Here is a 21,939-nt window from a genome sequence, read left to right as displayed (position 1 = left end):
ACAGAGACCAGTGCAAGGAGAGGGGTTGAGGGTGGGAAGCTGGAGAGAGATTTAAGGTTTGCTATGATCTTGGGTAGAGGCCGACGCAGGAGTGCTGCCTCCAATGAACATAAATGGCTGACACAGGAGGTAAACCCACTTGCTACCCTACAGCATGGTGCAGATTGAAAGCAGCTTGGTTGACTGCCTTGCTTCTGTCTTCCCCTGCCAAACATTTTATACACTTTTTTCTATTTTCTCTTTCTCTTCTTTGTTCTAAAAACACAATGTGCAAGATGACTTTACTTAACATTTACCACCACCAGGAAAAACGCCCATGTAGTCAGGGATCTAGTGTCAGGCAGAGTTCGGTAGGAGCAATGCCCAAGAGAAAGAAAAAGTAAAGGGGAGGGTAGGGAATGAATGAAAATGGAGTTGGAGGGGGCCACACACATTATACTGACATATTTGGAATGGGAGAGCTTAAGTGCTCATTAATTGGCCACATAAAGGCATCAGTAGGGTAACTGTGCCTTGCTCATCCACTGTAATATGATAGAATAGTCAGCGGTGAGGCAGAAGGCAGCATGCCAGTTGCTCATTTTATTTTTCAGCTAATCCACTTTGAATCATGCTGGCATTTGGGGGCTGTAAACATGAAAATCTCTGCAATGTTTGACAGATTTTAATACAGTTTAAAACGATATTAGAAGAGAAACTCACATTCAATTAACTTGCTGGAGTTTTTTGATGAAGAATATAAAGAGTGGATCAAGGTAATACTTTTGACATGGTATACATGAATTTCCAGATGGTGTCTGATACAGTGCCGTACAACAGACTTGTGAGGGAAGTAACAGGTCATAGAACAAAAGAGACAGTAACTACTTGGATACAAAATTTGTTGAGAGATAGGAAAAAGGTCAATGGATATTTTTCGAGCTGGAAGCAGTGGAGTTCGTAGTAATGTGCAACTGAAGCAAAGATGAGATGAGAAAAATCTTATTCATACAGCAAGTAATTAGGACTTGGAATGCAACGCCTGGAAATGATGGTAGAGGCAAGTTCAATCAAGGTATCCAAAAGGGAATTGGATGATTACTTGAACAGAAATGATGCACAGGAATATGGGGAAAAAGGCTTTGAATCAGCAATAGGATTGGCACATGAACAATGGATCAATCAACTCCTAACCTGCAACAATTGGTGGGTTGGGTACAGTGGTTAGCATTGCTGCCTCACAGTGCCTGGGACCCGGGTTCGATTCCACCCTTGGGCAACTGTCTGTGTGGAGTTTGCGCATTTTCCCCCTGTCTGCGTGCCTCAGGATGCTCTGGTTTCCTCCCACAGTCACAAAGATGTGCAGGCTAGGTAAATTGGCATTGCTAAATTGCCTGTAGTGTTGATTAGGTGGGTTATAGGGGCATGGGTCTGGGTGGGATGCTCTGAGATTCAGTGTGGATTTGTTGAGTCAAAGGGCCTATTTCCACACCAGGGATTCTAAACAATTCTGCAATTCTGTCTTGTCATGAGGTAACTGAAAACTAAGCAAAATTTCAAGCGCTGTCAAATATCTTTTCTGTCCTGCAGGCAATATGTGAAATGTAAAAAAAAGAATATCATAAAAGTATTTTGTTTTCAATCCTACTCCTTCCACAAACCTCATACATTTTTACTCTTATGGACTACATTCAATTACTTACACATAAGCTAATGGATGAGCATTTCATTTAGAAACTTCAGTTCATTCATCAGGCTAGTTCCACAGAATCTCCCAAATATTTCTCAAATAAATTCTTGATAATAGTTCTTAATTTGCATTTACCTAGTCTTAATCCATGCAAGCTCATCCAATGCAGTAATATATTTTCAAGTTATTTTTCTGTAACTACAGGCGAAATCTTAATGCATTTCTATCTAAGAGTGAATTTGTTGGAGAGATTCTGGCCACGAGTCCAGCGGGATTACACACCATATGTTACCAAACACACCTCATGAATTAGAGAGAACACGGTGTGAAGCTGGATGAACACAGCAGGCCAAGCAGCATCAGAGGAGAAGGAAAGCTTGAGGTTTCCAGTCAGGACCCTTCTTCAGAAATGGGGGAGGGGATGGGGTTCTGAAATAAATAGGGAGACAGGGGAGGTGGATAGAAGATGGATTAAGGAGAAGATAGGGTGAGAGGAGACAGACAGGTCTAACAGGCATGGTTAGAGCCAGTGAGGGTGAATGTAGGTGGGGAGTTAGGGGGTGATAGGTCAGTCCAGGAAGGATGGACAGGTCAGAGGAGTAGGATGAGGTTAGTGGGTAGGGGATGGGGTGGGGCTTGAGGTGGGAGGCATGGTTAGGGAGGCGGGGAATAGCTGGGCTGGTTTTGGCATGTGGTCGGGGGAGGGGAGATTTTGAAGCCTGTGAAGTCCACATTGATACCATTGGGCTGCAGAGTTCCCAAGCGAAATATGAGATGCTGTCCCTGCATCTTTCGGGTGGCATCATTGTGGCAATGCAGGAGGCCCAGGATGGATACGTCATCCGAGGAGTTGAGGAGGATGGAATTGAAATGGTTTGCAACTGGCAGGTGTAATTGTTCATTGCGAACAGAGCGTAGGTGTTCCACAAAGCGGTCCCCAAGCCTCACAAACTACTTATCCAACCCCTGTGGCATTCCTCACATCAAATTCTATCCTATTCTTATCACACGCCATTCCTGGAACAACTCACCACTCAGCAGAAAACCACCAAAAGACCTGTATCCCATGCACCAAAAACATCTTTAAAAGGCTGCTGTGTACCCAAACCAGTACTGGCATTTCAAAGCTATCCGGCTCAGCAATGAACATTTCAGAAGATGTCTGAGAAGGGGAAAAGGCACTGGAATTCCTCGTCATGGACTTGGAGGCCCTGGTTGAGAGGGTGATGCAAAGGAGTCTTCTTCTTGGAGGATTAGCAGAAGATGCTGCACCAGCAGCCCTTGGCAGTCCAGTCTGGGATCACCATCCAGGTCATGACATCATGACAGTTGAATGAATGATTAGTAGTGCTAAAAGATGGGCAATGACCTTGTCTGCTGCACTGGTCTAAGTGTCACAATCTTCTCTCTGCAACTTCATACTCTCACTATCTCTGGTACTGCACCCACCTCCTACCAAGGCTCATGCTCTGCCACTCTCAACATCTCGTGTTGACTCAATGAGCTGAATGGCCTGATTCCACACTGTAGGGATTCTACGATTCTATGATCTTCACTCACTTGTTCATTCCCCAAAACCTACAACACTCTGTGCTGCCTCCTCACTGCTAGGAACACCATGTAAAGTTTCTACCACCTGCACCATAACTAACGGCAGCATCACCCAATTTCACCTGACTCAATCCCTCCCATATCCAGAAGTTGCAGAAGTGCAGCCAGTCAAGCAACTATCTGCTGCCTCAATGGACAGTTGGCACCTTCCATGCACAGCCATGTCCAACACCTTTAAGAGGTCGGCACAACATTGTGGGCTGAAGGGCCTGTTCTGTGCTGTACTGTTCTATGTTCTATGTTCTATATGCTGGAAAGGTGCACTTACCTACACGCCATCACCCTAGCAATCAGTCCTCAAAACCAATGCTGAGAGCCCCCGACTGATGGATGCCTCCATGGATTTCAGTGAGGACTACTCTACTAAGACTCCGCAACTTGGTTGCCTGCTTGCTGCATGTTCAGTGTATTTGTTACATTACATGGTGCAGTTGTGGGACTAGCATAGCATTCTGCTGTACAGCCCTCTTGACTGGGGACTGCTGACCAGCAAAGCAAGTTGTCTGTTGACTGGCTGTGCCAACTGCATGTCAAGACAAGGCAGGGGTACTGTAAGCTTGAATGGGCGGAAAGGAATGAGCATTAAGAGAGCAATCGAGCAGCCCTAGGATGTAGTCCAGTCCATATATGAACAGGGTATCTATCCCCACATACAAAGATTCTCTGCTGCAACCGTTCCAACACTGGTTGCCAGTGTGCCCTGTAATGTAAGTCTGTGCTTCCTAAACAGCCTGCAAATGAATCAAAGAGATGCCATGATTGTTGTGAGGGATAAGCAAATGCCAAATGCTGAAATCCTTGGATGAGGGCTGTGAGTGCCTCGAACCCATGGATTTTGCCCTGAGATGCCATTTAGTCATAATCAGCATGAAGGCTCTTTGCAGCCAGGAGCGAGCTGAAGTTGTTAAGTATCTGCTCTGATTTCCATGTCAAGTTTTCTCAACATTTAGCTTGTTCGGTGTGTTTGTTAAATTCAGAAACTGAATATGAACATCAATTTGCGCTGTTCTGTTAACAAAGCATTTGACAAGAATAATGCCCCTTGATTGGCAACTCACCTCAAGGCTCAACTAAAGTATAAAAGCTGGAGCAATGAGCTGTTTCCAAAAACCACCACACCTTAAACAGGCCATTGTTCGCTGCAAACTCCCCAGCCTTTGAGACAACTTCAGCCAAAACACTACACAACCCCGGCAAGGGAACCTCTGCAAGACATGTCAAATCATCGACATGGATACTACCGTCACACGTGGGAACACCACCCACCATGTGCATGACAGGTACTCATGAGACTCGGCCAATGTTGTCTATCTCATACGCTGCAAGCAAGGATTCCTCAGGGCATGGTATATTGGCGAAACCGTGCAGACACTATGACAATGGATAAGAAGACACCGCGCAAAAATCACCAGAGAGGGGTGTTCCCTCCCAGTGGGGGAACACTTCAGCGGTCAAGGGCATTTGGCTCCAGATTTTCAGGTAAACATCCTCCGAGGTGAAATTCAGGATACACAACAATGCAGAATCGCCAAACAGAGGCTGTTAGTCAAGTTCGGTACCAATGAGACTGGCCTCAACCATGATGTTGGGTTCATGTCACTCTACCCACTACACTATACACTTTCTCACACACACACTAACATACATGCACTCTCTCTCTCTCTCTCTCTCTAACACACACACACACACACACATATAAATCTACGGGGTGAATTTTGCATTTACAGATACATTCTATTTTGTTCAAAAAGCACATTACCTGTAGACATAGTTTGTCAAAGGGGCATTTCATAAATCCCTGCTTTGGAAATAAAACCTGTCTGACTCTAGGTTAAAATACAGACATATTTCAAAGAAGGCCTCACACTTAAAATGTATTGTCTGACTTGAAATGTCACCTCTTGTATATACTGATAACATCTTTAGTTATCTCAGGGCAGTGACTCATGAGAAATTCTGAGATTTGCATTTTAATCAATCAAAACCTGTATCTCCTTTCTAACTGATTAAAGATTTGACAGGAGGGAGTCAGTCAGCCATTTTAGGGTTATTCAATACATTTGCATCAATTGTATGATCCTTTGCTCTTTTACTTACAAATTCTGTGTCTTAATACTTCCTCTCTCACTACACCTGAGGAGGGAGCAATGCTTACAAAAGCAAGTGTTTTCAAATAAAAGATAAAAACATATCTAAAAGATACTAAATAAAAAGTAATTGAATTTTAATATGTAAAAATTGTAATCTTATGCCATAATATCCAGGTAATGATGACACTGATTTGAGCATCTTTTTTAAACAAAAATGTTTTGATAGAAGAAGCATGGCTGTTATTCTAAGATGAAATTCTTCTCAGGAGCCATCTTCAATCTTACACAAGAATATTTTTCTGGCATACATAAAGAAGAAACTATTTACCTTCACAAAGTTTTTGTTTGATTGTTTCTCTAATCTTGGTGATACCACTGTAGTCTTCTACATGGAACACATATGTGGAAGAAGGTTTATTTGCAATTGCCTGCAGTTCTGCATCTTCTATTTCCTGACCAACTCCAATTGCAAACAGTATAATTTTCTTTTTCCTTGCTTCCTCTGCTGAATCCTTCACATCGTCTTGGGATTTTCCATCTGTAAGTACAACTGCTACTTTTGTCACAGCATTAGCAGCCCTCGTTGAGGTAGCAAACACGTGGTTAACTCCAAATGTTATAGCTTTTCCTGTTCTTGTGTTTCCACCCCTGTATAATATGGCTTCCATTGCTTTCATCAAGTCTTCATTTGACCTGTATCTGTCCAATGATATTTCTAGCAAAGGATCATCACTATATTGTATGACACCCACTTGTGTAAATGTAGTCCCAATTTCAAAACTGCTGGATATGTTGACGATCCAGTTTTTGACTATTTCAAAATTTTCTGGCCCTACGCTAAATGAGCCATCCAAAATAAAAACCAAGTCATTTGGAGCAGTTCTACAGCCTAAAAGAAATGAGAACAGAAAGATGGTATTATTACAAAAGGACAATATACATATTATACACATACCATTAACAATATTTCTTCTACTGAAATTTTAAAGAATATGAATGTTACACAGGTCTACTTGTAACTCAACTGGTGCTTCCATTTGTCCTTGTAAGTTATTTTCAGAATATTTGATCTGTGGACCACAAATTCATTGCTTCTTCTGAAGAAAATCACCTAATAAGAACCAAAAAAAACTGTGGACACTGTAAATCAGGAACAAAAACAGAAGTTGCTGGAAAAGCTCAGCAGGTCTGGCAGCATCTGTAAAGAAAAAAATCAGAGATAATGTTTTGGTTCCAGTGACACTTCCTCAGGACTCAGTTCTAAGGAAGGGTCACTGGACCCAAAACATTAACTGACTTTTTCTTCACAGATGCTTCCAGACCTACAGAGATTTTCCAGCAACTTCTGCTTTTGTTGTTGAAGAAAATCACTTGCTATGTTTCTCATGGAATGACCACCATTTTGATAAAATTAAATTTGGAGGTCTGCTGGTACAAATCCAGTTTGCATATAAAACAATTTTGAAATTATTAAAATGTGGTTGATACAAGGACCAGTCTGTTTGGTTTTCCTTAGGCACTTGTGGTAATGGACCATTGTGAAGTTCTTTGCACAAGCTCCAAATGCCATTGTATGAGAAACTTATGCCTGATGTGACCAAATAAAGTTTTCACAAAACCCACTGTAGAAGACTAGTAAGACCACTCAGGACAGAAACAATAATTTTCTAATTTGTCATTATTGTTCACGAAAGTAATTACATATGAGCATTATTTATTACATAGTTCTGACATCAATGATTTCAGCATTGACTGTTTACGGTTACTTTACACTTGAAACTTTCTTCCAAATAAATTACCAATTGTAATGCTTAGCATATCTTCAAAGAAAGTATCCTGAACATCTTTCAATTAATGCTGTAAAGGTATAGTATTTTCCCAATACTATTTCTCAGAAAATGTGATTTAATATTTTCAAAATTAGGAAGTGATCTGATAATGCAGAAGCAAAAACTTTCCCTTTATGGGAGGTTCCAAAGAGGGAATCTCCAAAGAAGGGACCATAAAGGCAAGATAGTCACAAATAAGTCTAATAGGGAATTCAGGAGAAACTTATTTATTTAAAGAGAGTGTTGGAAGTGTGGGTTGTGCTACTGCATGAAGTCATTAAAGCAAATAGTTTTGACGCCTTTAACAGAGAAAGGTAGTCGAATACATGAAAGACATAGAAATAGAAGGATATGTAAAGAAATTTGAATAAAGTAGAACAGAAGGAATATATAGTGTAGGAAGCATACAATAGTTGGGCTTAGTGGTCTGTTTCTGTGACTTAAATCTGATATAATGCAGACTAAGTACTTGAAAAAAGACATTAACTCATATGATCTTTTGCTTCTGCATTACTCTGAAATAGGGCTTTTGCCACACATCTTGTAAATTCACAATGATATGGTGGCAATAAGGTCTAAGGAAATGCATGAACATTATCTTTTGTTTTGTATATTTAATGCATTAGTGTTTATTCATATGAAGAATATTTCTACTAGAAAATTGAATTGTATAGAATTGTCCACCTGGTGGTACTGTATTATGAGCACACAGCCCAAGAAGAGAAGAGAAACTATAAGTAAAACAGTCTGTATGTTTTCCTTCCATTTAAGTAACCAAGTGGAAAATCAGTTGGGCTCCACTATAGGTGTATATTCCTCTCCAACCAATTTTCCTTTACTGACTACCTATAAAACCCTGAAGCACAGAAACAGGAAAATCTGCTTCATGTATTCCTACAAATATAACACAACATGGGCCATACTCCATGATGCTCCAACAGAAAGAGTGGTTCTGAGTTGCATTAGAGTAAGGTTAATTTTGTTACTGTTTATCAAGTTCATTGAAAGATTGCTGGATAGGTAATACATGTGCTAACTTCGAATCTTTTCCTGCGAAGCATTGACTACTGAGAATTTGAATGATTCAGCCAAAAGATATCAGATTGGTTGTTCCTTGGTATGAATGCAAGCACATGTTGCAAAATTGTTTGCTCCCAACCCAGACTCTTCTGTTTTTTTAATTTAAAAATATTCAGGGCAAATACTCTGATGCATTCAACCTGTCTGAAGTTGAAACTGATCACAAAGGTGAAAAGGCACTCTTGTACATCATTGTACCTAATGATCAACACCATCTTTAATGGGTGCAAACTGCAAACATAACGAAACAACTCTGCTCAGAAACGACCAGCAGGTTCATTACCATTTGGAAAAAGAAAAGGACAGAACACTGCTACAAGTTTTATTCTTTTATTGTGATTGTAGAGAACCGTGGGAACTATAGGCATTTGAGTCTGATATCAGTGGTGGGTAAGTTGTTGGAGGTGATTCTGAAAGATAGGATTTACATGCATTTGGAGAGGCAAGGAATGATTAGGGATAGTTAGCTTGGTTTTGTGTGAGGGAAATCATGTCTCACAAACTTGACTGAGTTTTTTGAGGAAGTAACCAAAAAGATTGATGAGCACAGAGTGGCAGACGTTGTTTACGTGGACTTTAGTAAAGCCTTTGATAAGGTTCTGCATGGTAGACTAATTAGTAATGTTAAGTGGGATCACATGGGATTCAGCGTGACCTCGCCAACTGAATATAAAATTGGCTTGATGGTAGGAGACAGAGGGTGGTGGTGAATGGTTGCTTTTCCGACTGGAGGCCTGTGACCGTTGGTGTTCCGCAGGGATCATACTGGGTCCACTTTGTTTGTCACTTACCTAAATGATTCGGATGAGAATCTAGGAGGCATGGTTAGTAAGTTTGCAGATGACACCAAAATTAGTGGTATAGTGGACCATGAAGAAGGTCATCTAAGATGACGAACAGATCTTGTTCAATTGGTTCAAAAGGCTGAGGTGTGGCAGATGGAGTTTAATGTGGATAAATGTGAAGTATTGCATTCTGGTAAAACAAACTAGGGCAGTATTGATACAATTAATGGTAGGGCCCTGGATAGTGTTGTCAAACAGAAATGCCCAGGAGTTAAGGTACATAATTCCATGAAATGGGGCGGCATAATAGCTCAGTGGTTAGCACTGCTGCCTCACAGCGCCAGAGACCTGGATTCGATTTCCACCCTTGGGTGACTGTCTGTGTGGAGTTTGCACATTCTCCCATGTCTGTGTGGGTTTCCTCCGGGTGCTCCGGTTTCCTCCCACAGTCCAAAGATGTGCAGGCTAGGTGGAATGGCCATGCTAAATTGCCCATAGTGTTCAGGGATACGTAGATTAGGTGGGTTATAGGGGGATGGATCTGGGTGGAATGTTCTGAGCGTCAGTGTGGACTTGTGGGTCCAAAGGGCCTGCTTTCCACACTATGGTCTATAAAATTGACATTCACAGATGGACAGCTTGGTTAAGAACGCATTCAGCACACTTGTCTTCATTGCTCAGACCTTTGAGTATAGGAACAAAAACAAGTTGCTAGAAAAGCTAAGCAGGTCTGGCAGCATCTGTGAAGAAAAAAATCAGAATTAATGTTTCGGGTCCAGTGACCCTTCCTTAGAACTGAATACAGGAGTTGGGATGTCATGTTGAAGTTGTACAGGACATTAGTGAGTCCTCTTCTGGAGTACAGTGTTCAGTTCTGGTTGGCCTGTTAAAGAAAGGCACTATTAAACTGGAGAGGGTTTGGAGAAGATTCACTAGGATTTCGGCAGGAATGGGAGACTGGAACGTAGGAGATCGAGGGGTGACCTTTATGTAAGTTTATATTATCATCAGGGGCACAGAGAAGGTGAATATCAAAGCTCCTTTCCTTAAGATGGGAGAGTTCTAAAGTAGATGGCATATTTTTAAGCTAAGTTGGTGTGCGGAATGAACTGCCAGAGGAAGTGATGGATGTAAGTACAGTTACAACATTTAAAAACGTTCGGATAAGTACATGAATAGAAAGGTTGGATGGACAGGGACAAAACGTAGGCAGGTGGGACTAGCGTAGTTTGGGAACATGGTAGGCATGGACTAGTTGGACCGAACGGTCTGTTTCCATGCTCTATAACTCTACGTGTGTTTAGACATGAAACGATAATCCAACTTCCTTCTAAATAATATTTTCATTTTACAATTAATATCTATCCAAATATGCACATTTCAAGTCATTTGTTAACTCTGAAGAATCTACAAGGCTAACAGAAAAGATGATGGTCACATAAGTTAGTTATGAACAAAATTATTCCATCCGTTTTTTTCTAGTACCATTCTCAGTAAAGTGAGTTCTATATTAAATCTTATCTTGACTTTCTTTGACCAAAGAATACTAAACATTGTATTTGGAGCACAAAGTAGAAAAATGTTCTACCGCCTAACAATGCCATTCACCAAACTGAAGAGCTAAATACCGCACGCAAATAAAAATTAGGAGAAAATCTTAGTTCCTTACTAGATCTTACATCATCCTTCACAGCTGTACTGAATTCTTGGAGCAGCAGCAACAAAAAACTGTTCAGGACAAGTTTCATGGCTTTTACATTCAGTTCCATTTCATAAGCTTTTGGAAGCTTTGGCCTAAGTCACATCAAAAACTGAAAAGAAGAAAAATGTCAAGTACTGATCATTTTATTGTACAAAGTGTATAACAGTATTATTAATTTTGCAACAAACCAATCTCCTTTTTAAAAATTGAATTCAAAGATGCTTCTAAACATATATCTTTAGAAGTCATTCAACTTCTCTTATGGGTACAATTGTGATTAGCCAACCGTAAGAATCAAGACTGTACGTGTCTCAAGAAGAATTTAAAAATGACATACACACACGTGAAGATATCTGAAATTTAATGGACATTTCCACAGGCAAAAGCACAAGGTCCCTGACAATGGCTTCCTTGGAAATGTGATTAGATCTTCTGTCTCACCAGATCTAAATGAATGGAAGCCTTTGAAACCGTTCACCATTCATGGAGTCATATATGTCCAGAGCAGAGAAAAAGGCCTTTTGGCCCATTCAGTCTGCATGAATCAAAAACTATTCCAATTCCATTTTCGAGCACTAGACCCAGAGCAATGTATGCCTTGACATCACAAGTGCACATCTAAATATTTCTTAAATATACTGAGGGTTTCTGCCTCTACCACCCACGGCAGCAGTAAGTTCTGAATACCCAACACCTTCTGAGTGAACAAAAAATCCTCATATTCTGTCTAATCCTCCTGTTCTTTACCATAAAGCTATGCCCCCTCGCCACTGATCCCTCCAAGGGAAAACTCCCTTCCTGTCTACCCTCCCTATGCCATTCATAATTTTATGCATTTCAATCATGTCATCCCGAACTCTTCTTTGCTCCTAAAAAAACCCCAGTGTATCCAATCTCTCTGCAGATGTCCAGTGTGTTGACATACTCCTGTAATCTCAGGCTATCGTTCTATTTTCCCACCCCAAAAATTTTTGTATCATCTGTGAACTTACCAATCAACCTTCTTACATTCAAGTCAAAATCATTTATATATATCAAAAACACCAACGGCCCTATCACTGAACCCTGCGGAACTTAACCGGACACAGGCTTCCAATCAAAAAAAAAATCCTTTGTCTAGAGCTCTGCTTCCTGCCACTCAGCCAACTCTAGAATGAATTAGCTGAATTCCCTTGAGCTGTCATCTTCACCATCGGGGACTTTTCAAAAGCAGATTAATTTTGTGCCTCAGATTGTTTCCAGTAGTTTCCACACCACAGACGTTAGACAGATTGGCTGGCACTTTCCTGGTTTATTCCTGCTCCCTTCTTGAATAATGAATTGTGCTCTAATCCTCTGACACCTTTCCTGTGGCCAGAGAAAAACTGAAAATTATTGCCAGCATTCCTGTTATAGCCTATCTTGCCTCACTCAACCGCTTTGAATGCATTTCATCAAGTCCAAGAGGTACTTTTAAACCTGCCAGACCACTCAGAACTTTCTCTCAATGCTAACTTCTTATTATATCCCAACCTTCTCCCTGATTTCAATACTCACATCATTCTTCTCACTCGTGAATATTGACACTAAGTACTTATTTAGAACCCACCTATCTCCTCTAGTTCCATGTACAAATGTCACTGTAATCCAAATAGGCCCTACTCTTTCCTTGGTTATCCTTCTTGAAAAATAACATATGATTTTTCTTTATTTTACCTGTCAGTACCCTCTTCTAAATTCATTTTTAAGTTCTTTGTTTCACAATCTGTACTACTGTAGGGCTTTAAGCATTTTGAACCCTTGGTATCCGCCATCAGCCTCCATTTTTCACTTTATTCAAACCCAGATATCCCTCAATATCCAAGGTTTGTTGTATTTGTTGGTCCCATCCTTTACTGGAATATGTTGATCCTGTACTCTCCCTAAATCCTTTTTGGATGCTTTCCCACATTTACGGTTTTTAAGTTCTACCCAAATGGCTTAATTTGAGGAGCCTTCTCAGATGCCATCCCTCCTTATTGATTCCATGATCAATCCTGCAATTTGTCCTCCTCTTTTATGTCCTTCCCTGTCTGACCTGAAGATTCTGTATCCTGGAATACTGAGCTGCTAATCCTGTCCCTCTCAACTATATCGCAGTGACAGCAAATGACATCATATCCCTATTCAATATGACCTGGCTGATTCTCTATTTCAATGCCATTTTCTTGCTTTCTACCCACACTTGTTGATGCCTTTAAAATCCAAAAAAACTTTAAGTTTAATGTTCTTGAATATATTGAGTGACTTGGTTTCCGCAGTCTTCTATGGTAGGGAATTCCATGAGTTCACTACCCTTTGAATGAAGAAACATTTCCTCATCTCAGTCTTAAACAGTCTTTCCCATATCCTAAAATTGTGTCTCCAGGTTTTATACTTGCAGGGAAAACTAGACTATATCTTCCCTGCATCAAGTGTATCTCGCCATGTTGGAACTACATATAATTCAATCATATAGAGTCGATAGCCAGAGACTATTTCCCAGGGCAGAAATGGCTAGCACGAGGGGTCATAGTTTTAAGCTGGTTGGTGGAAAGTATAGAGGGGATGTCAGAGGCAGGTTCTTTACGCAGAGAGTTGTGAGAGCATGGAATGCGTTGCCAGCAGCAGTTGTGGAAGCAAGGTCATTGGGGTCATTTAAGAGACTGCTGGACATGCATATGGTCACAGAAATTTGAGGGTGCATCCATGAGGATCAATGGTCGGCACAACATTGTGGGCTGAAGGGCCTGTTCTGTGCTGTACTGTTCTATGTTCTATGTTCTATATCGCTTTTCATCCTTCTAAACTCTGGTGAATATAGGCCCAGTCAAACCAATCTCTCATCATCCAGCAGTCCTGTCATCCCTGTTAACAGCCTATGAACCTTTGCTGTCCTCCCTTTATAGCAAGTATTTCCTTCCTTAGGTAGGGAGACCAAAAATGTATGCAATAATCCCGGCCTGCATCAAGGCCTCAATCAAGGCCTGTATAACTGCAGTAAGAATCCCTACTTCTGAATTCAAATCCTCTTGCAGTAAAGGCCAATCTAGCATAAACTCCTGATTAAATAAATTCCTGATTAACAGACAGCTCAGGGTAGGGTTAGAGTTAGGGTTAGGGAAGACAGCTCCATCTGCCAATCTCAGATGAACTGCATTAGCATTGTGATAACGCATTTTAGAGTCGGGCTTTCTTCTACAATCAGGAGTTACAAAGGAAGATGCTCTGCTGAGAAGTGTAGTGCAAAGACAATGCAGCAATCGTATGATGATGTCATGGAACTGTTTCCCACAATGTATAAACAGCACAGTACAGGCATGGCTAATTAGACAGGAAGTTAATAGATCAAAGGTGGAAGATACCAAATATGGATAATAAACTCTTAATGTAACAATAAGCTCTGAACATAGTATCTCTCAGATTACCATGTAGAGCTGATATTTAAATTAATCATTAATTAGGGTTTTACAGAGGCTTTCGCTTTCTCTTCGTCCGGTCTTTCCTGAACCCAAGTTTTCAGGTTTGACTTAAAAAGGCAGACAACAAAAGATAAATGAATCTCGCAGTTATGAACCAGCAGAACCAATAAGGAAAAGGGGCTTTCACTTGTGCCCCAGAAGCTGCTCAAGCCACTTAGTGCGAGTCTGATTCTCTTTACAAAGACAAATGTTGACTATTCAGCTACCAAAAGCATCACAGCTGCTGAACACAACTTAACTTCAAGCGTTTATTCCAAACAACCAAAATTTCAACTACAAATTGCAAGCCCATAACTAACCTAAAGAATTTTATCTTTATAAATATCTTTAATCCTTGTCTGCAATTCATCCTTGCATGCATTTAGTTGTTACTATTACTCAAGTAACTTACAGAAAACATGCACCAAGCATCAACTTTTGGAATTTCATAAAGGGTTTCTCTGTGGGGGTTCCAAGTAGTTATCTCATGCCACAGCTCTCCTCATTTGCACCACACTTCTATGACAACTCACATGTGCTATTTTGCAATGGCTAACAGTGGAAGTACTCACCACTGCTGGGACTACTCAGGATTCCTATGCATGAAGAATTGCCTCAAAGATGGTTGAGAAAGGGAAAGTAACTTGTCACTTGGTGGATAGGTTGGTTCAAAAGAGAACCATCTACTTTCCTCAGGACCACCAGGGGACATTACAGGCCCTGCCAGCGAGGTCAGTGCAGTGTCCATGGTCTGGCAAAATACTCAGCAATGTGTAGGCTGATAACCATCTGTCTTCCTTGACAGTGGTGCCACCATCTTTTCTCTGCTGCCTCACTCACCTCCCATTTTAATGAAACACCCTGTAGATGGTTGCCACAATACAAGAATATTTTTATAAAAATGCAGCACAGCTTTTTTTATACAGAATAAATATTCCTTTTATCCAAAACACATTTCATGACTTTCAAATTCCTTTGGGCTTCGAAGAAAACTAGTGAAACTAAAAATAATTCAAAATCTAAAGAAAGAAACCTTGATTCAAAAACTTGTAGACATTATCATTTCTGCTAGAAAACAAATGTCTTGCTGATGAAGAAAATGTTGATTAATCTTTCTAAATAATGGCCATCTTGTTGATTGCTCAGTAATGCTTGTTAAATTGTGGGATAATAAAATGTGAGGCTGGATGAACACAGCAGGCCAAGCGGCATCTCAGGAGCACAAAAGCTGACGTTTCGGGCCTAGACCCTTCATCAGAGAGGGGGATGGGGTGAGGGTTCTGGAATAAATAGGGAGAGAGGGGGAGGCGGACCGAAGATGGAGAGAAAAGAAGATAGGTGGAGAGAGTATAGGTGGGGAGGTAGGGAGGGGATAGGTCAGTCCAGGGAAGACGAGCAGGTCAAGGAGGTGGGATGAGATTAGTAGGTAGATGGGGGTGCGGCTTGGGGTGGGAGGAAGGGATGGGTGAGAGGAAGAACAGGTTAGGGAGGCAGAGACAGGTTGGACTGGTTTTGGGATGCAGTGGGTGGAGGGGAAGAGCTGGGCTGGTTGTGTGGTACAGTGGGGGGAGGGGAGATTTTGAAACTGGTGAAGTCCACATTGATACCATTAGGCTGCAGGGTTCCCAGGCGGAATATGAGTTGCTGTTCCTGCAACCTGCGGGTGGCATCATTGTGGCACTGCAGGAGACCCATGATGGACATGTCATCTAAAGAATGGGAGGGGGAGTGAAAATGGTTTGCGACTGGGAGGTGCAGTTGTTTGTTGCGAACTGAGCGGAGGTGTTCTGCAAAGCGGTCCCCAAGCCTCTGCTTGGTTTCCCCAATGTAGAGGAAGCCACAGGTGACTAATGGGCCACAACTCACAAGAGGTCTTGGGCAAACTTACTGAGTGGGCAGGATCATAACAGTTTGAATATGGTGTGGAAAAGTGAGGTTATCTGCTGTGGTAGGAGAAACATGTACAGAATAATTCTTAAATGACAAAAGGTCCACCTCCCCCTCTCTCCCAATTTATTCGGTCCGCCTCCCCCTCTCTCCCTATTTATTCCAGAACCCACACCGCATCCCCCTCTCTGATGAAGGGTCTAGGCCCGTAACGTCAGCTTTTGTGCTCCTGAGAATCCATTATCTCTGATACTGTTAAATTGTGGGCCTCTGTTTTGGGAAAGGGCCAGAATTTTCTCAAACCCTGAATGATTTGGGCAATGGCAAGACTGTCAGGAAAATATGGCAGGTACAGAAAAATGAATGGCTGAATTTTACCAAAAATTGGCTAAATGTCAATTCTGGGGAATTCCACAGAACACAGTTACAAGAGTAGGCCATTCAGCCCATCCAGCCTGCTCTGCTACTTAATATGATCTTGGATGATTAAACACTTCAATCTTTTACCCAAACTATCTCATACACTTGTATGTCACTGCCCATCTGAAATCTATCACTTTTTACCTTTAGAACAATAAAAACTGAGCTTTTGCAACCCTCTGAGGTTGAAAATTCTAGATTCACTGCTGTGTGATTTTAATCTGACCAGAAAAACTAAATGACATTCACATAATTTTTAAATTGCACCCACTGGTTCTAGACTCTCAGCAGGGGGTGAAATTTTATCTGCATCTACTCTGCCTGTCCCATTCAGTACTTTGTTGGGTTTCGATTATATTAGCTGATTCCACAAAGCACTGGAAAACACAGGCCAAGTGAGCCTAATCTCATTTCACAGGACAGTACTGCTATGCCAGCAGCAATTATGAGGAACCTTTGTTGCACTCCTACAATGGCAGTCATATCCTTCCTGAGGTGATGAGAGGGAAACTGTTTACAGGAGTCTAAGTGCAGTTTAGCTAAGCTTCTACACAACTGAAGACTTCATGATTCCTTTACTCAAATCCTCTTGCAATTAAGGCTGACATTCCATTAGCCTTCCCAATAGCTTGCTGCACTTGTAGATTCAGCTTCAGTAACAAAGTGATGAGGTCCTTTTGGCTCAGTGGTTATTACTGCTGCCTCACTGCGCAGGGATCCGGGTTTGATTCCATCCCCAGGTGACTGTCTGTGCGGAATCTCCCCGTGTCTGAGTTTTCTCCCAAAGTCCAAAACATGTGCAGGCTAGGTGGATTGGCCATACTAAATTGCCCATAGTGTTTAGGAATGTGTATATTTGGGTTATGAGAGATGAGTCTGGGTGGGATGCTCTGAAGGGTGGTGTGAACTTGTTGGGCTAAACAGCCTGTTTTCACACTGTAGGGATTCTATGATCTACACTTGCTAACCTTTTGTCATTTAAGAATTATTCTGTACATGTTTCTCCTACCACAGCAGATAACCTCGCATTTCCACACCATATTCAATCTGTTATGATCCTGCCCACTCAGTAAGCTTGTCCAAGACCTCTTTGTGAGTTGTGGCCCATTAGTCACCTGTGACTATTTCTGCTTCACTGAGACCACAATGAACAATTTGCAACGGTCAAGGAAACTTGTGACCGAGATGTGTATCTCGCTAAGTTTTTCACTGCCTTTAACCTGTATTATTATAATACCTGATTAATGCAAGTGCCCCTTGAAGGACCTCAAATTGCTCATAAGTAGTCTGTATCACAGACAAGCAAAACCGCATGCTCTGCTCACTTTAGGTATGACAGCAGTGATATTTTATTTCCATTAAGCTTTTGCAATTAAAGTGAAGATAGAATGCAGCACAAAACCTCGTAATCTAGGGAATATGCCAAACCTTCATATTTCTTTCTTCTTTACACTTTCTGTTGACCCATCATTTCTGAGCTTCCACACATTTCTATCCAATTCCTTAATTTAAGTTTTCATTCCTTATGTTACCATCTGAATCCTGGGCCTGCAGCTAAGCCAACCATCATGGAGCGCTGTTCTCCCATCAAAGCCAGAGTGGTGGTTACCATTAATGATCCCCCTCCCCTGACACTCACTTCCCAGAGTAACCCCTGTCCCCCAATGCCCCATCATCTCTTATATGTTAAGTTGGCCATGTCACTATTATTGTTGTCTCTACATCCCAAATTGCTGCCTCCTAGCCCCACAACTGATCTCCTGAAATTTTCTACCAGAGGAATGTAAGAGGTAGCCCACATTGACCTTCAGTGACCAGACCTTTTAGATCACCACATGAGAAGTCTCAATCCTCTCCCACAAAGACTAAGGTTCTCTTCTTTTGGGACATTTTGGCCCACCCAACTCTATTGTGGGTTGCTTTCTCCTGCAATGAGACAAAGGTAGTGTGAGATGAAGTGGCTGACACAGCTTTTGGTGTTGGTGTAGTGGAAGAAGTGTGGGGGAATATCCTGAGCAAACAAGTAGGAAGGTAAGAGGGCAGAAAGGATTAGTTATCTGGGGCGGGAGCACTTGATGGAAAATGGTGCATACAACACTGGATGTGGTAGTCTATGGGACATGTGAACAGTGATAGAGTTAAAGTGAGTGCGGGGTAGCAGAGAGAATTCGGTGCCCCTTACACTTGAGGATTGCAGAAGATCTTTAACCATCTTGCAGTATTGCTGGGTGTTCATCCAGACCATGGACACTGTACTGACCCTGTGGCAGCAGCAGACCAGGTTCACAGGGTTTGATGCCACAGTGTCCTCTGGAGGTCCTGAAGAAAAAGGATGACCCTCCTGTCCATCACTCAGTCCAACAGCACCGCCATTGTCTGTAAGCAAAGTGGGATGCTAACCTGCCTCTACTGGCCATCCATTTATCGATTCTTCTCACACCAGAAGTGCAAAGGATTATTCCTGGCTTGCAGTATTTGAACTGATTCAGAGTTAGGCTTTAAGAATATCACCGGTCGCAGGAAACCAAATGGTTCCAGCAGTAATGAGAATTTTTGCTGCTGTGCGTGCAAGACAGCTTTACAGCAGCACTGTGGAGGTGTAATGCATACTTAATAAGGTGAGGAATGTAAAATTGTGTGAGTAAACACACAAAAGCTCATGGAGAGAATCTCTCCACGAACCTCCCAGAAATTTACCTTAGCCAATCTTAAGGAAAATTCAGTCTGAGGTCCACTGTTACATTCAATGAAAAATCTATACTTCAACAACAAAAGCACAGGGTTACATCCAACCTGTAAAGAGTTGAATCTCTGAGGTAAACTCTACGTGTACCCCCATATTTACAACAAAAACAGAAATGCTGGCAATATTCATCAGGTCTAATGGCAGCTGTGGGAAGAAAGCAGAGTTAAAAAGAAAAAGGAGGCATATGCAAGGTTTAGGAAACTGAAGTCAAACAGAGCCCTCGAAGAATACAAAGATCGCAGGAAAGAACTCAAACAAGGAACTGGAGGGCAAAAAGGAGCTATGAAGTTTACCAGGATATTGCCTTGTTTGGAGGTATTAGCTATGAAGGGAGACTGGACAAATTTAATTTGTTTTCACTTGAACTTCGAACAATGAAAAGTGGCCTGTTATAAGTTTACAAAATTATGAGAGGCACTATTAGAATGAATAGTCATAGTATTTTTCACAGGGTGGAAATTTTAATTACAAAGTGACATAGATTTAACATAAAAGGGGGTAAGTTTAAAGGAGATGTGAACCACAAGATTTCTTTACACGGAGGGTTGCAAGTGGCTGGAAGGTGCTGCCACATGACATAATCTAAGATGCATCATCTAAGAGGCATCTTGACAGATATATGAATTGGCAGGGAACCCAGATACAGTGTCAACATAGAGGCAAAAGGTTTTTAGTTGAGAAAGGCTTCATGTATCATCGTAGTCTCAGTGAGCCAAACGGCTTGTTCCTGTGTTGTACTGTTCTTAGTTCTTCTGAGTCCAGTGACTCGTTATCAGAACTGACAGCAGCTAGGAAATGTTTCAGAGATAGTAGGAACTGCAGGTGCTGGAGAATCTGAGATAACAAAGCGTGGAGTTGGATGAACACGGCAGGCCAAGAAGCATCGGAGGAGCAGGAGGGTTGACATTTCGGGCCTAGACCCTTCCTCAGAAATGGGGGAGGGGAAGGGGGTTCTGAAATAAATAGGGAGAGAGGGGGAGGCGGATGGAAGATAGATAGAGGAGAAGATAGGTGGAGAGGAGACAGACAGGTCAAAGAGGCAGGGATGGAGCCAGTAAAGGTGAGTGTAGGTGGGGAGGTAGGGAGGAGATAGGTCAGTCCGGGGAGGACGGACAGGTCGAGGGGGCGGGATGAGGTTAGTAGGTAGGAAATGGGGGTGGGGTTTGAGGACAGAGCAGGGAATAGGTGGGAGGAAGGTCGAGCTAGGCTGGTTTTGGGATGTGGTAGCAGTAGGGGAGATTTTGAAGCTTGTGAAGTCCACATTGATACCATTGGGTTGCAGGATTCCCAAGTAGAATATGAGTTGCTGCTCCTGCAACCTTCGTGTAGCATCACTGTGGCACTGCAGGAGGCCCAGGATGGAAATGTCATCTAAGGAACGGGAGGGAGAGTTGAAATGATTCGCACCTGGGAGGTACAGTTGTTTAGTGCGAACTGAGAGTAGGTATTCTGCAAAGTGGTCCCCAAGCCTCCGCTTGGTTTCCCCGATGTAGACGGGGCCACAACGGGAACAGCGGACGCAGTATACCACATTAGCAGATGTGCAGGTGAACATCTGCTTGAAATGGAAAGTCTTCTTGGGGCCTGGGATGGGGGTGGGGGGGGAAGTGTAGGAGTAGGTGTAGCACTTCCTGCGGTTGCAGGGTAAAGTGCCGGGTGTGGTGGGGCTGGAGGGGAGTGTGGAGTGGACCAGGGAGTCACGGAGACAGTGGTCCCTCTGGAAAGCAGTTAAGGGTGGGGAGGGGAAAATGTCTTTGGTTGTGGGGTCGGATTGCAGATGGCGGAAGTGTTGGAGGATGATGCGTTTGATCCAGAGGTTGGTGGGGTGGTACGTGAAGACGAGGGGGATTCTGTTTTGGTTGTTATTGCGCGGAGGGGGTGTGAGGGATGAGTTGCCGGAAATGTGGGAGACGTGGTCGAGGGCGTTCTCGGCCACTGAGCGGGCAAGTTGTGGTCCTTGAAAAATGAGGACATCTGAGATGTACGGAATTGGAATGCTTCATCTTGGGAGCACATGTGGTGGAGGCGAAGGAATTGGGAATAGCGGATGGCATTTTTGCAGGAAGGTGAGTGGGAGGTGTATTCTAGGTAGCTGTGGGAGTCAGTGGGTTTGAAATGAATATCAGTTTCTACATGGTTGCCAGAGATGGAGACAGAGAGGTATAGGAAGGAGAGAGAGGTATAAGAGATGGTCCAGGTGAACCTAAGGTTGGGGTGGAAGATGTTGGTGAAATGGATGAACTGTTTGAGCTCCTTGTGGGAGCACGAGGTGGCCCCAATACAGTCATCAATGTAATGGAAGAATAGGTGGGATTTAGGGCCAGTGTTGCTACAGAAGTGATGGTTTGGTGGTCGGGTGTGGGTCATGATCGAGGATGCGGTTGGAGGAGGTGTCGGAGAGTTGGCGCCTGGCCTCAGCGAAGTAGAGGTCAGTGCGCCATACTAAAACTGCACGTTGTAGTATGGTGCACTGATCTCTACATCGCCAAGGCCAGGCACCAACTCTCCAACACCTCCTCCTACCGCCTCCTTGATCATGACCCCACACCCAACCACCAAACCATCATCTCCCAAACCATCTATAACCTCATCACCTCAGGCGACCTCCCACCCGCAGCCTCCAACCTCATCGTTTCCCAACCCCGCACCGCCCGCTTCTGTC

The 21,939-nt window shown here is 42.5% G+C and overlaps 1 protein-coding gene across 1 annotated transcript in view; it reads right to left on the bottom strand.

Moving 5' to 3' along the window:
- Positions 1–10,829: 10,829 nt before the first annotated feature.
- msh5 (mutS homolog 5) overlaps positions 10,830–21,939 on the bottom strand; it is a 30,594-nt gene continuing 19,484 nt past the window's right edge. Inside the window, exon 3 of the mRNA XM_048531998.2 lies at positions 10,830–10,875. The gene's annotated coding sequence lies outside the window, so the exon portion shown is untranslated. The remainder of the gene's footprint in view (positions 10,876–21,939) is intronic.

The sequence above is a fragment of the Stegostoma tigrinum genome, chromosome 4, assembly GCF_030684315.1.
Source record: "Stegostoma tigrinum isolate sSteTig4 chromosome 4, sSteTig4.hap1, whole genome shotgun sequence".
Lineage (NCBI taxonomy): Eukaryota > Metazoa > Chordata > Chondrichthyes > Orectolobiformes > Stegostomatidae > Stegostoma > Stegostoma tigrinum.
This window is presented reverse-complemented; position numbering and strand designations above follow the sequence as displayed.